This window comes from Apodemus sylvaticus, chromosome X (assembly GCF_947179515.1).
Source record: "Apodemus sylvaticus chromosome X, mApoSyl1.1, whole genome shotgun sequence".
NCBI classification, from domain to species: domain Eukaryota; kingdom Metazoa; phylum Chordata; class Mammalia; order Rodentia; family Muridae; genus Apodemus; species Apodemus sylvaticus.
In genome coordinates this window covers 87101360-87114653 of record NC_067495.1, presented here as the reverse complement: position 1 = coordinate 87114653, position 13294 = coordinate 87101360, and the positions used below count along the sequence as shown (strand labels likewise).

General features: G+C 35.5%; 1 protein-coding gene across 3 annotated transcripts in view; it reads right to left on the bottom strand.

Annotated features, from left to right (window-relative positions):
• Diaph2 (diaphanous related formin 2) overlaps positions 1-13294 on the bottom strand; it is a 714153-nt gene that overhangs the window by 390076 nt on the left and 310783 nt on the right. The gene's annotated exons all lie outside the window — the stretch shown is intronic.

The window sequence follows — 13294 nt, the reverse complement described above, 5'->3', positions numbered from 1 at the left end:
GTTGACTAAGATACAATGCTCTCTCTCTCTCTGTCTCTCTCTCTTTCTCTCTCTCTCTCTCCCTCTCTGTCTCTCTCTCTCTCCCTCTCTGTCTGTCCCTCTGTCTCTCTCTCCCTCTCTCTCTTTGTCTCTCTCTCTCTCCCTCTCTCTGTCTGTCCCTCTCTCTGTCTCTCCATCTCTCTCTCTGTCTCTCTCCCTCTCTCTCTCCCTCTCTCCTCTCTCCCTCTCTCCCTCCATCCCTCCCTCCCTCTCCCTCTCCTTCTCCCTCTCCCAATTCCTCTCTCTTTCTCTGTGTTATCTCCCCCTTTTGGGTGGCATTTTATTTTGTTTTCTTAATTTTGCCATTTTATTGGATTGTTTTTGAGAAATATTTTACAGTTGGGTGTGTAGAAAAGGAAGGATCTGGAAGGACTTGGGAGAAGGAACATATATGAGCAAGCTATATTTAATTTAAAAATTGTGTTAAAATCACTCTGTAGGTGAGTCTGTAATGTATTTAATTAGTAATTCCTGTGAGAGTCCCTAGCTCATTGTGGGTACTACCAACTCTGGGCTGGTGGTCCTGGGTGCTATAAGAAATCAGTCTGAGAGAGTCATGAAGAGCTGCACTCCTCCATGACTTTTACATCAAGTCCTCCAGGTTTCTAAGCAAAACAAACCCTTTCCTTCCCAAGTTGTTTTATTTTTTTTTTGTCAAGATATTTCAGCACAGCAATAGAAATGCTAATAATGCACAAAGGAAGAATATTCAGTATCTTATTTGCTCTTCCTACGTAGGAAATTATTTTCACACATATATATATATATATATACAGATATATGTATGTATATATGTATTTATATGTTTTTATTCAAATTGTAAGAAGGGTAAAGTTTTCAAACTAAATGTTATAAGCAAAGAATATATATATATATATACACACACACATACATACACACACATAATAGTATAATGTAGAGAAGTTATAACAAGAACAAAATGTTTATATTATTTCCTTATGTGAGACTGTCATGATGAATCCTTCATTTAAATTAAAATAAATAATGATCATAATAATAGTAAAACAATACACTCAATGTACCAAAAGGATACTTATTAATGGAGATACAGAATTCAATGTTTCTTTCATTGCATTTATTAATACTAGGTCATTATTCCTTGTTAACTATGTAATTATTAAAAAGTACAAACAATAATAAGTAATAACAAAGATGTACTTCATGTGTTGAAGATGATGTTTTAAAACATAATTAAATATAAATTGGAAATAGATCTACCTGAAACTCAGCTATACCACTCTTGGGAATATTCCCAAAAGTTGTCCACTATGCCACAGGGGGCACATGTTCCACTATGTTCATAGCTGCCGTTTTTGTGATAGCCAGAAGTTGGAAACAACCCAGATGTCCCAGGACAGAGGAATGGATACAGAAAATGTGGTTCATTTACACACTGGAATACTACTCAGCTATGAAGAACAAGGACATCTTGAGTTTTGCAGGCAAATGGATGGAACTCAAAAAGGTAACTCAGACCCAAAGCAAAAAGCATGGCATGTACTCACTAATAAGTGGAAATTAGAAAAAAAAGAGTACAAAATATCCAAGATACAGTTCACAGAACTCATAAAGGTCAACAAACTGAAGTGCCCAAGTGAGGAAGCCTCAATGCCACTTGGGAGGGAGTAGAAAACAATCACAAGGAGGGAGGGAGGGAGGGACCTTGGAGGGAAAGTGGAGGGCAGGACTTGTGGGACAGAGGGGAACTTGATCTGGCATTAGGTGAGGGAAAAGGACTGAAGCCCTGAGGGCCAGCAGAAAGAATGGAAACAGGCAACCTCTGGAGGTAGGAGGTTAGGGGAACCCTCTAGAATGTACCAGAGACCTGGGAGGTGAGGGACTCTCAGGACTCAAAGGGCAGGGACCTTAGGTGAAATGCCTGAGAGTAAGGGGAGGGAACTTATAGAGTCTACCTCCAGCAGGAAGACAGGCATTTAATGCGGGAGAGTGGGGACATCCTACAGCCACAACTCTGACCCATAATTATTCCTCTCTTAAAGAACTACAGGGATGGAAATGTTGAGGAGGCTGAGGGAAAAAAGGTCCAGCCACAGGCCCAAAGTGGGGTCCAGCTCAAGGGGAGGCCCCAAGGCCTGGCACTATGACTGATGCTATGGAGTGCTCACCAAAAGGAACCCAGCATGACCGCACTATGGAAGACCCAACGGGCAGCTGAAAGAGTCAGATGCAGATATTTACACCCATCCAATGGACAGAAGCTGCTGAACCCTGTTGTTGAATTAGGGAAATGCTGGGGACAGCAAACAATGACAGGGACTGCTGCAGTAGGCAAAGATGGAGACATCTCAGAGGCCTGCAGCAACATTTTGTAGAAAAGGATGGTGCCTGGATCCCTCAGAAATAGGAGACACATCCCTCCAGGGGAACCACCATGTGAAATAAGAAAATAATACTACCTGCAGTAGGCCTGGATGAAGACGTCTCAGTAGCCTGTGGCAGCTATTTATAACAACAGTTGTCCCCATTTCTCCTAACCTTAGCCTGGACAAAGGCTGTATAGATTTCATTTGTTTGTGACTGCTTTGCACTTGGCCTTGTTGTGCATAATTATTCTATTATATCTGACTTTCTTCTTTCTCCTTCTGCTCTGGCAGATTCTGTGGAACTAGACGTTTCCCGATGTAATGGTTCTTAAACAATTAAAAATTGAGTCATGGGACACAGCACAACACAGTCCTAATGGCCCAGGTGCATGCTGTCTGTTCCATTTTGGAAACAATGTTCTAATTGCATAATTGTAGTTCTAGATTAATGCTTGACTTGCAAAGAGAGTTTGATGAAATTATTAGAAAATGAATTAGAGCCAACATTGGGACCCCAAGAAAGAAAAACTTATTTCATAAAGTTATGAAATAAGTTTTATACAGCATTTGAGAGTGGTTCCTGGATAAGCAAGTATAAAATATGTAAAAATTTATATTAGTAAAACTAAGTCAAAACAGTGGGAAAACTAGCAGAATGACTAAATTAAGGGTTAACTTGACTCTCTCTGGCCACTGCCTGGCAGCTTTGCCCATGTCATTTATCATTAGAGCTTCACAGGAAAATGCAAGTAGCTGGTCTCGGAGCTCTGAGCTCTGAAGTATAGTAAGTTAAAGTTTAAATAATGATAAGTTTACAATTATTATTACTTTGGCTATAGGCCTGGGAATAAGGGAAGCTTAAAGCTTTGGGGAACAATTGTAATTCTTGATTCTTTGTAAGATGTGGTTACTCTTTTAAATTTGATTTGGCAATGATTATACAATGTCTTTTTTTTCTACCTACTTTAAAAGTATCAATAAAATAGAAGTTAGTACTAGCAGAGCATGAAGAATCACATACAAGTGCATAATACATTAGTCAACATCTGTAGATTTTCCCATTACTGTGTTAGTTAATTCATTTGTTCATTTTTCAGTTAGTTGTTTGGTGTTAAGAATTAAACTCAGGGTCACAGAGACACCAAGAAAGACTCCTATGTCTGAGTCATACCACCATCCTCCATTATCTTTTAACATAAAATATCCAATGCAAATTATATCACAGGAAATCTAAGTAACTCAAGTGGAAGTACATGCAATTGAGTTTTGAGGGGACTAATAAGATACACAGTAGTAATAAGATATAACTCCAAGAAAGTGAATTAGCTTGAATGGTCTCCATCCTCCCCTCCCCTCTCCTCCCGTTTCTCCTCTCTTGTTCTCCTTTGTTCGTTTGTTTCTTTCTCTTTCTTTCTTTCTTTCTTTCTTTCTTTCTTTCTTTCTTTCTTTCTTTCTTTCTTTCTTTCTTTTTTTCTTTCTTTCTTGTCTTAAAGTTTAAATCTGTTCCTTTTTATGTTTTATTTATTCTTTTTATATTTTTTTTATTTTCTATATTCTTTGTTTACATTCTAAAAGCTTTCCCCTTTCCCAGTTCCCCCCTCCCCCATATAAGTAGAGCAGGGTTGATTCAATAAAAAGAGGAAGAAGAAGCAAAAGAGGAGGAGGAGGAAGAAGAGGAAGAAGGAAGTTGTTAAGCAGACACAAAGAAGAAAGAGAAAAGAAAGAAAAAGAGAAAGAGAAAGAAATAAGAAAGTAAGGAAGGAAGGACAGTGCTTTTCTGTTTATATTGTTCAAGAGATTCATGTTGGTAAATGTAAAATGTTTTCAAGTTTAAAAAAAATAAAAGTATCAATAAAAGACTGAGGCAATGGAAAGACAAGAGAACATGTAGAGAGCGAGTAGTGAGCATGTGAAGAGCAAGTAAGAGAGCGAATGCAGAGAACATGAGAAGAGCATGTGAAGAATGAGTGAAGAGAAAATATTAAGAGTCAGTGAAGAAAGAATGTGAGGTGTGTATGGAATGTGTGTGTGTGAGTGAAAGGAAAATGCATGTGGTGTGTGTGTGAGAGAGAGAGAGATGTTTATAAAGGGTGTGTGGGGGGGTGAAAGGGGAACGCATAGAGGTGTGCGTGAGCATGAGAGTGTAAGAAAAGAAAAGCACACAGGAAAAAAGAAGAATGCAGAGCTTGTGCAGCCTCAAGCTGCAAGTAAATGAGCGAGAGAGAAAAAGAGCAGAGAGTGAGAGAGAAGAGAAACTTTAAGCCTTGAAAAATTTCCTGTCAGCTTGTACCCAAGAAGTAGCCTGTGTATATTTATTATGTGCCTTCCAGATATCCCTGCTTCCAGTTGAAAACTCTGATCCTGTGTCAAGGCTGGACCCTGACATGGAAAAGCTGAAAGAAGCTGAGGAGAAGGGCCACTCTATAGGAGGACCAGCAGTCTCAATTAATCTGGACCCCTGAGATCTCTCAGACACTGGACCACCAACCAGGCAACACACACCAGCTAATATGAGAGCCTCAACACACATACAGCAGAGGACCTTGGGTCTGTATTCATTCAGACATGATGCACCTAACCCGTAAGAGACTGGAGCCCCCAGGAAAGTTAGAGGTGAGGGGGAGTGGGGGTTGGGGAAATCCACATGGAGACAGGACTGTGGGGACGAGGTATGGGATGTGGAAGCATCGGAGGCTGGAGAGGGAGTGGTGGGGTAGGATAAAATATGGAGTGTAAATAAATAAATATTTTTTAAAAAATATAATTAAATATAAACTCTTATTTCTAATGAGAGATATTTTATAATGTGTTTAGACAAGAAGACTTTAGTAGATACATGTTATTCTTTTCCAACGGTAAAATCAAGTCAGTCACTCACCTATATACCACAATAGGGTGAAAGGTAGGTAAACAATGGTGTGTTAAAAACATTAATGAACTAATCATATGAACTAAGTTTTAATTCCAGATTGATTGTGTGATATTATTTAACTTACCTGCCATACTTTAAAGCTAAGCAAGCAGAAATGGAGCATGTCAACTTTATTAAGCTCTAGATATAAAGCACACAATTCGGCTACTATGTAATAAAGGAGAAAAAGCCAACTCATGGTAATATTATTAGATGTTTCCAAACTGAGAATGTTTATGGTTTCTAATTTAAACACTGCCTAACCATGGCATTTTGGAATTGAGTGAGAAGCAAAAGCAGATTTCATAAAGTTATGGTTTTGATTGGGATCTATACTAATCAAATATGTAAATCTTAAGTCATTGAGTTTGTAATAAACTTAGAAAAGAGGAATTACTTGTATATATCAAATTCTGAAATGTTACTACTCTTCTAACAAAAGAAAAATTAATTTGGAAAACAATGGTTTGCAACTGGGGACAATTTTAGATCTGCTATATTCATTGTACAGAAACTTAAATCAAAACTGGCAGTGTATGCTGCTATAAGCGTCTAGAGGACAGAATCTCACAATCCAATGCTCACAATGTAAGTATAAGGTAAGGAAACATGCTTTATGTGTGTTCACTAACTAAAGGATTTTAAATGGATTTATTTTGTTATGGAGCTATAAAAATGCATATATAGAAAGTGAATCAATATGTCAACCACAGATTTAACTCTTTCTTGAAGAGATAACTCCTCTTTCCTCCCTGACTGCTTATCTATAATACAGATACAGAACAGTTAACATATGTTTATATTTTATCTCACACTACAATGCATTATAATATAGTGTGTTAACCATATTATATTAGAATGAATTCTAATATACTTATCATATATCTTTATTAAATATGATGATTTGGTAAATTCTAATTTGCTTTGAAGATACAGAATCACAGAAACGTGGAAAGAGCTACGTGAGGATATAATCTGAGGTATAACCAATTTCTGACTATCATCCTTGGAAAAATAATACAATGCTTTTAGAAATGTATTCAACTGTTATAGGTTAATAAATCCTTTGCTAATCAAATCTTTTTTAAATTCAATACTTTTTACTAGCTGTTACCCTTGTTTCTTAAGTAATAGGACTAATTTTTCTTGGAGTTGTATAAGATAAGAAAAATAAGATAACACTAAGAGACATTTTACACAATTTTGAACAAGTTTGTTTTTATTCAAATTGTAAGGATAAATTTCTCACACTAAATATTATAAGCAAAGTTTAATTTCTTAAAGCTGTCCTTCCAAGAAGGGTAAATTTTTCACACTAAATGGTATAAGGAAAGATTAATTTCTTAAAGCTACCTTTCCTTTCCTTGCAAATAAGAAAACAGCCAGTGTTAGTAACAAATGAAATACTTATTTTTCTTCAAAAAATTCAATGTAGAAAAAAATGATGATGAACAGACACAGTATTTGCTTGGATTAGATTTAGATAAATAATAGAGTGAAATTAGTACACAATGCTCAAAAACAAAACTGCTGTCAAAACAGGCAAGAGAATACAAAAGCTAAAAAGAAAACAAAAAACAACTCATGAATAAAAATATCAGTGTGTGGCAGAAACATCACAAATATGTATTCCTCTATGATGAAAAATAAGTAAGAAATGCTTTAAGATTGTTGCTTTCAATTCTAATGTTTTACTTTCTTTAAAAAATTAAGAAAACAAATGTGGAGAATACTAGTTACTATTTAAAAAAAAATTGTTGTAAAATCCCACAATAGTGATGCCTTTATAGCCTTAATTGTTATACCTGTAGTCTTGTAAAGCTATCAACTCTCATAAAATTCACAAACACATGGAGACTCACAAACCTGAATAAAATACTGATGGTTGATAGCCATGCAAATAGATCAATAATTACAAAGATGGATTGAAGAGACAAAAACGAGCTCTACCATTACACATGCATGAACTTCCTGACTGTAAGAATAATTATACACTACAACTGGTTAATTGAGGGAAGTTGAACAATCTTTTTTCTTCCAGAATCAATAGATACTCATTTATTTTTGAAGACTTAGGTGTAGCACTGCCTAGAATTCAGGGGATGGATTAAATGACCTTTGCTTCTATCAGTATTCAGGAATGGTTAGTATTCAGGAATGAGTTATATAGTTCATGTAATCTATTTTGAGATGTAAAAATCACATTTAAGAACACAATCATGTGGAAAGGTGTAGGTTTTATGCCATGCATGAACTGAAGTCTTAGATTTTCAACTGTGTTTCAGAACCATAAGGCAGCCAGAATACATGTAAGTTATAAGTAGGAGGTGAACAGAAATATTCTTGAGTATAGGTTTTCAGTTATTAAGTGTTGTAGAGCTACATTTTACCTGAGGCATTATTGGCACATATTTTAGCTTTCTCTACATAAAGAATATTTTTTTAAAAAATGAAAAGAGAGGAAATGAGAAAATGAGAGGATGGTAGAAAAAAATGAAGTAGGTGATGAGACAGCAACAAATGAAAAGCCAGAATGTTCCATCCTCTGTAATTGTTCCTTAAATGAAGAGAGGTAGAGGGTAGAATATCATAAATAAGCATAACATTTACTTTAAAAGTACAGGAATCTAGTGTTCAGCATATTTTAAAAGAGACCTATAAAACAACCAATACTAGACATAACTACAATTGTAGATATTAAAAAAAATATTCTATGTAATAGGGGGATAGTAGATGATGCTAATGTACTGTTAATAGTGACAAGAAGAGATTTTGAAAGTTTTCATTGTAATCATATGACAAATGCTTAAAGATATGTATATATGTAACAAAATTATATGGTACTCTATTAATATGAGCTATTTTATGTTCCTATGTGTCAGTTAAAAATAAACGCAAAACGTATTTCTTTCCCTGACTGTAGCCACTAAATAAGGGTCTATGGTGTCTATGTTGTAATTTATCCTAGCTTGATGTGCATATTACTTTTATTCTGATTTCACTATCACCACCCATTGCCTCACCATAGGTGGTCTACAGAATGTATTCCCTCACCTTCTATTTGTCACCTTTCTATCATTGGAAGTCTCAAGAATTTCAATAGATTTTCAATGCAAATCAAAACAACCCTGAGATTTCACCTTACACTAGTCAGAATGGCTAAGATTAAAAATTCAGGAGACAGCAGGTGTTGGAGAGGGTGTGGAGAAAGAGGAACACTCCTCCACTGCTGGTGGGGTTGCAAATTGGTACAACCACTCTGGAAATCAGTCTGGCAGTTCCTCAGAAAACTGGGCACCTCACTTCCAGAAGATCCTGCTATACCACTCCTGGGCATATACCCAGAGGATTCCCCACCATGTAATAAGGATACGTGCTCCACTATGTTCATAGCAGCCCTATTTATAATAGCCAGAAACTTGAAAGAACCGAGATGTCTTTCAACGTAGGAATGGATACAAAAAATGTGGTATATCTACACAATGGAGTACTATTCAGCCATTAGAAACAATGAATTCATGAAATTCTTAGACAAATGGATGGAGCTGGAGAACATCATACTAAGTGAGGTAACCCTGACTCAGAAGGTGAATCATGGTATACACTCACTAATAAGTGGATATTAGCCTGGAAAACTGGAATACCCACAACATAATCCACACATCAAATGAGGTCCAAGAAGAATGGAGGAGTGGCCCCTTGTTCTGGAAAGACTCGGTGTAGCAGTATAGGGCAAAACCAGAACAGGGAAGTGGGAAGGGGTGGATGGGAGAACAGGGGAAGGGAAGGGGGCTGATGGGACTTTCAGGGAGTGGGGGAGCAGAAAAGGGGAAATCATTTTGAAATGTAAATAAAAAATACATCGAAAAAAAAAAAGAATCAGTTCTTGCAAATGACCCTCTGATCTTGTTTTCTGTACTGGCCTCAATTCTTATCATTGAAATATAATATAGTATAATAATACATGTAATTCTTTTCTACTGTGTCCTAGATTTTTTCTCCTATCTAGTTTGTGTCTCTGTTTTTTTAAAAACATCCAAGTGTTAACAACCATCTTGTAACCAAACCTTTTCAATGAATATATATGTTAAATCCAAGTTATTTACCCCTCCCTCATTAATGCCTGTATAGCTCAGGGCATTCTTTATTTTGTACTTTAAAAAAGTACTTTGGATTTTTCTGTTTATTAATAGAAAACACTTGAGATAGAGATAGATAGATAGATAGATAGATAGATAGATAGATAGATAGACAGACAGACAGACAGACAGACAGACAGACAGACAGACAATAGCTACATTAGTTGAATGTTGCCCATATTCACTAGTTTGACATTTAAGGTAGACTACTAGTCATTAGATTGTGATTTCTGTTTGTATAATAGGACCCAAACAATTCACTGCTATCCTATATTAATTCAGAAATGTGTCTGAATTATAAAAGATATTGTCTGTCCTTCATTGTCCTCAAATATCTGCCCACCATTCACTTCTAATAAACACTTATTCAATTTTGGTAATACTTTATAGTCTAGTGTAAGATGAATTTTTTCCACAAAATCTACCACAACCACAGTACCACAGGAAGCATATCTATCAGGTTCTCTCCTTATTGGTTGTTCCATGGGCTTCTTTCTTCATGTTGGAATAAATTCCCAGAATAAAATCTAATGCATTTCATTAAAAAATGAAACCAATTATATTGAAATAGTTGTCAACATATTTAGTAAAGCAAGTTGTGTATAACAATAGATGCAAGATCTAGTGGCAGGTCTAATAAATATTTTAATTCTGAAATAATAATGAGTATAGACAATGTTTCTTGCTATGTGCCACAACTGGAATGAAAAAAGAAAATATTTACTACTTCTGTTACTGCTATTTGTTAAGCACTGTTTTTACTACTTTGATCTACTCTCTATATTTATTAAACAATATGCAATATGTTAATTAGAACTATATTCAAAGAAAGTTGCACTACTATTTTATACTACCATGTTCAGAACCTGCTGAGTCCTTCCCAATTTTACTGAATTAACATATCTTTGAAAATTTGCTGCACTATATGCTATCCTTCTATGTAAATCTTACTTAATACATGCCTAACAAATATAATTTCTCTACCAGTATTTCTCCAGCATTTAAGAATTATTTGTAAGCACTAATTATCTCAAATAACACATACTTTAATTTTTTAAATATTTCTCCTAAAGTTTAACAATCTTGAAACTGCTGCTTTTATTTCTTTTTCAGTGTTCTATATCTGGGTTTGACATTCAAAAATTATTTTCAACATTATACAGGCTAAATACTAGTTGATTAAATAAAAGTAGATTTTTTAATTAAATAAATGTAGATTTTTAAAGTAGGTCATTTATCCTTTCAAATATGCACTATTTTCTAGTTGTCTAATGACGAATAGTTTATTGACCGACTGGAGGAGACAAAAAACCAGTGTTAATTCACATTCCTGGCAAACAATATGTCCTTAATTGTTTTTTTTGTGTTGTTTTCAGTTGCCATGAGGAGACAAGGAGACAACCAATCCACATGAGTAACAAACTGTGATTATGCATAGATGGAGTTTAGCACTGTAATCAAACAGAACTTACAACAAAGTTAATCTGATGATACATATTTAATGCTGTGCATTATCGATGTGCTACATGGTAATTAGACATAAATGGTAAACACTTCATGGGAATGGCAAATTGATGTTACTTTCACATCATTGAAGCAAACATATCTAGTTTGGGAGTCCCAGGGATATCTATTTGGCACAAGAAAAGCAAACACTTGGGGGAACAGCAAGGCTATAATTATTTCACCTGAGGACCATCTTTCTGCCATAATATGACTCATCCAGATAAAACTAAATTAACCTTAAAAACTCTGATGTCTTATCCAATCATATATTTTAAATAAGAGAGAATCAATTTGGATTGACCAGGATAGGAAATGAGACAAAAAGGTTCTCTATTGGACAATGAAGAATCTGGCTTTTCAAAAAATTCTTGTCAAATAGAAACCAAGAAAACACAGAAGGCTCAGGCTGGAGAGCTGGGTCAAGGGAAGAGAAAGTATGCTCTCAGAGAGTATCTGAGTTCAGCTCCCATTATACACGAAGGGTAGTTTGTAATTGTGTGGAATCTCAGCTCCTGGGGGGAAGCTGATGCCTCTGTCCTCCAGAGACACCTGCACTCACCCAAAATATGATTTTGGACAATAATTGAAATGAACAAGGCAGACTAAATGAAACTAGCTGCCCCTCTTTGGTTGGATCATGACATTATGTTTTAAAATATGTCAGGGTCACTCCTCCATTCCGGAAAGATCCAGTGTATCAGTATAAGACAAAACCAGAACAGGGAAGTGGGAAGGGATGGGTGGGAGAACAGGGGGAGGGAAAGGGGCTTATGTGACTTTCGGGGAGTGGGGGGCCAGAAAAGGGGAAATCATTTGAAATGTAAATAAAAATATATCAAATTAAAAAAAAGAAAAAAAATACTGATACAGTTAGCACAAGGGTTAAGATAGACTTGATTTTAGAAAGGACTACTAAATTGGTCCATCCTAGAGAAGTCCTAATTTCAAAAAAAAAAAAAAAAAGAAAGAAAGAAAGAAAGAAAGAAAGAAAGAAAGAAAGAAAGAAAGAAAGAAAGAAAGAAAAAATAAGAAAGAAAGAAAGAAAGAAAGAAAGAAACAAACAAACAAACAAAAAATATATTAGATTGGGCAGAAGATTTTTTGCTCCAACAAGAAATCTATATCTTCCATACAAATTATTACAAAATAAGACTTGACGAGGGAAGACCCCCTGAAGATCTTAGCAACAAACAAAAAGAGGAAGATTGGCAAGAACAAAGCAAGCAACATATGTGCTGATTCTGCAACATGCGAACACCTCTCAGAGTGGCTAAGAAATTAAAATACATGTCTTTGCATAGGCAATATTTTGTTGGCTACAGTATCATCAAGACTTTTAATGCCATGCTTTTAGATGGTATAAATAAAAATTGATATGCGAAATAATTCAAAGTAACTTAAAAAAAAAAAAAAAGCAATGAAATCAGGTTTAACTGCCAGTTCAGCCAGCACCATTTGTTGAAGAGGCTATCTTTTTTCGAAAAGGCTACTCTTTACCCACTGGATGTTTTCAGCCCCTTTGTCAAGGATCAAGTGACCATAGGTGTGTGGATCCATTTCTGGATCTTCAATTCTATTCCATAGATCTTCCTGCCTGTCACTGTACCAATACCATGCAGTTTTTAACACTATTGCTCTGTAGTATTGCTTGAGGTCCTGGATGCTGATTACCCCAGAATTTCTTTTACTGTTGAGAATAGTTTTCCCTATCCTGGGATTTTTGTTATTTTAAATGAATTTGCAAATTTCCCTTTCTACCTCTGAAGAATTGAGATGGAATTTTGATGGGGATTACATTGAATCTGTAGATTGCTTTCAGAAAGATGGACATTTTTACTATAATAACCCTGCCAATGCACGAGCATAGGAGGTCTTTCCATCTTCTGAAATATTTGATTTCTTTCTTCAGAGACTTGAAGTTCTTTCCATACACATATTTGCTTGGTTAGAGTCACATTAAGATACTTTATATTGTTTGTGGCGATTGTGAAGGGTGCCATTTTCCTAATTTTTTCTTAGCTCATTTATCCTTTGAGTATAGGAAAGCTACTTATTTGTTTGAGTTAATTTTATATCCAGCCACTTTGCTGTAGATGTTTATCAGGTTTAGAAATTCTCTGGTGGAATTTTTGGGGTCATTTAATTATACTATCATATTATCGACAAATAATGATATTTTGATTTCTTCCTTTCTAATTTGTATCCCTTTGACCTCCTTTTGTTGTCTAATTTCTCTGGCTAGGACTTCCAATACTATTCTGTATAGGTAGGTACAGTGGGCAGACTTGTCTAGTTCCTGATTTTAGTAGGATTGCTTCAAGTTTCTCTCCATTTAGTTTGATGTTGGCTACTGG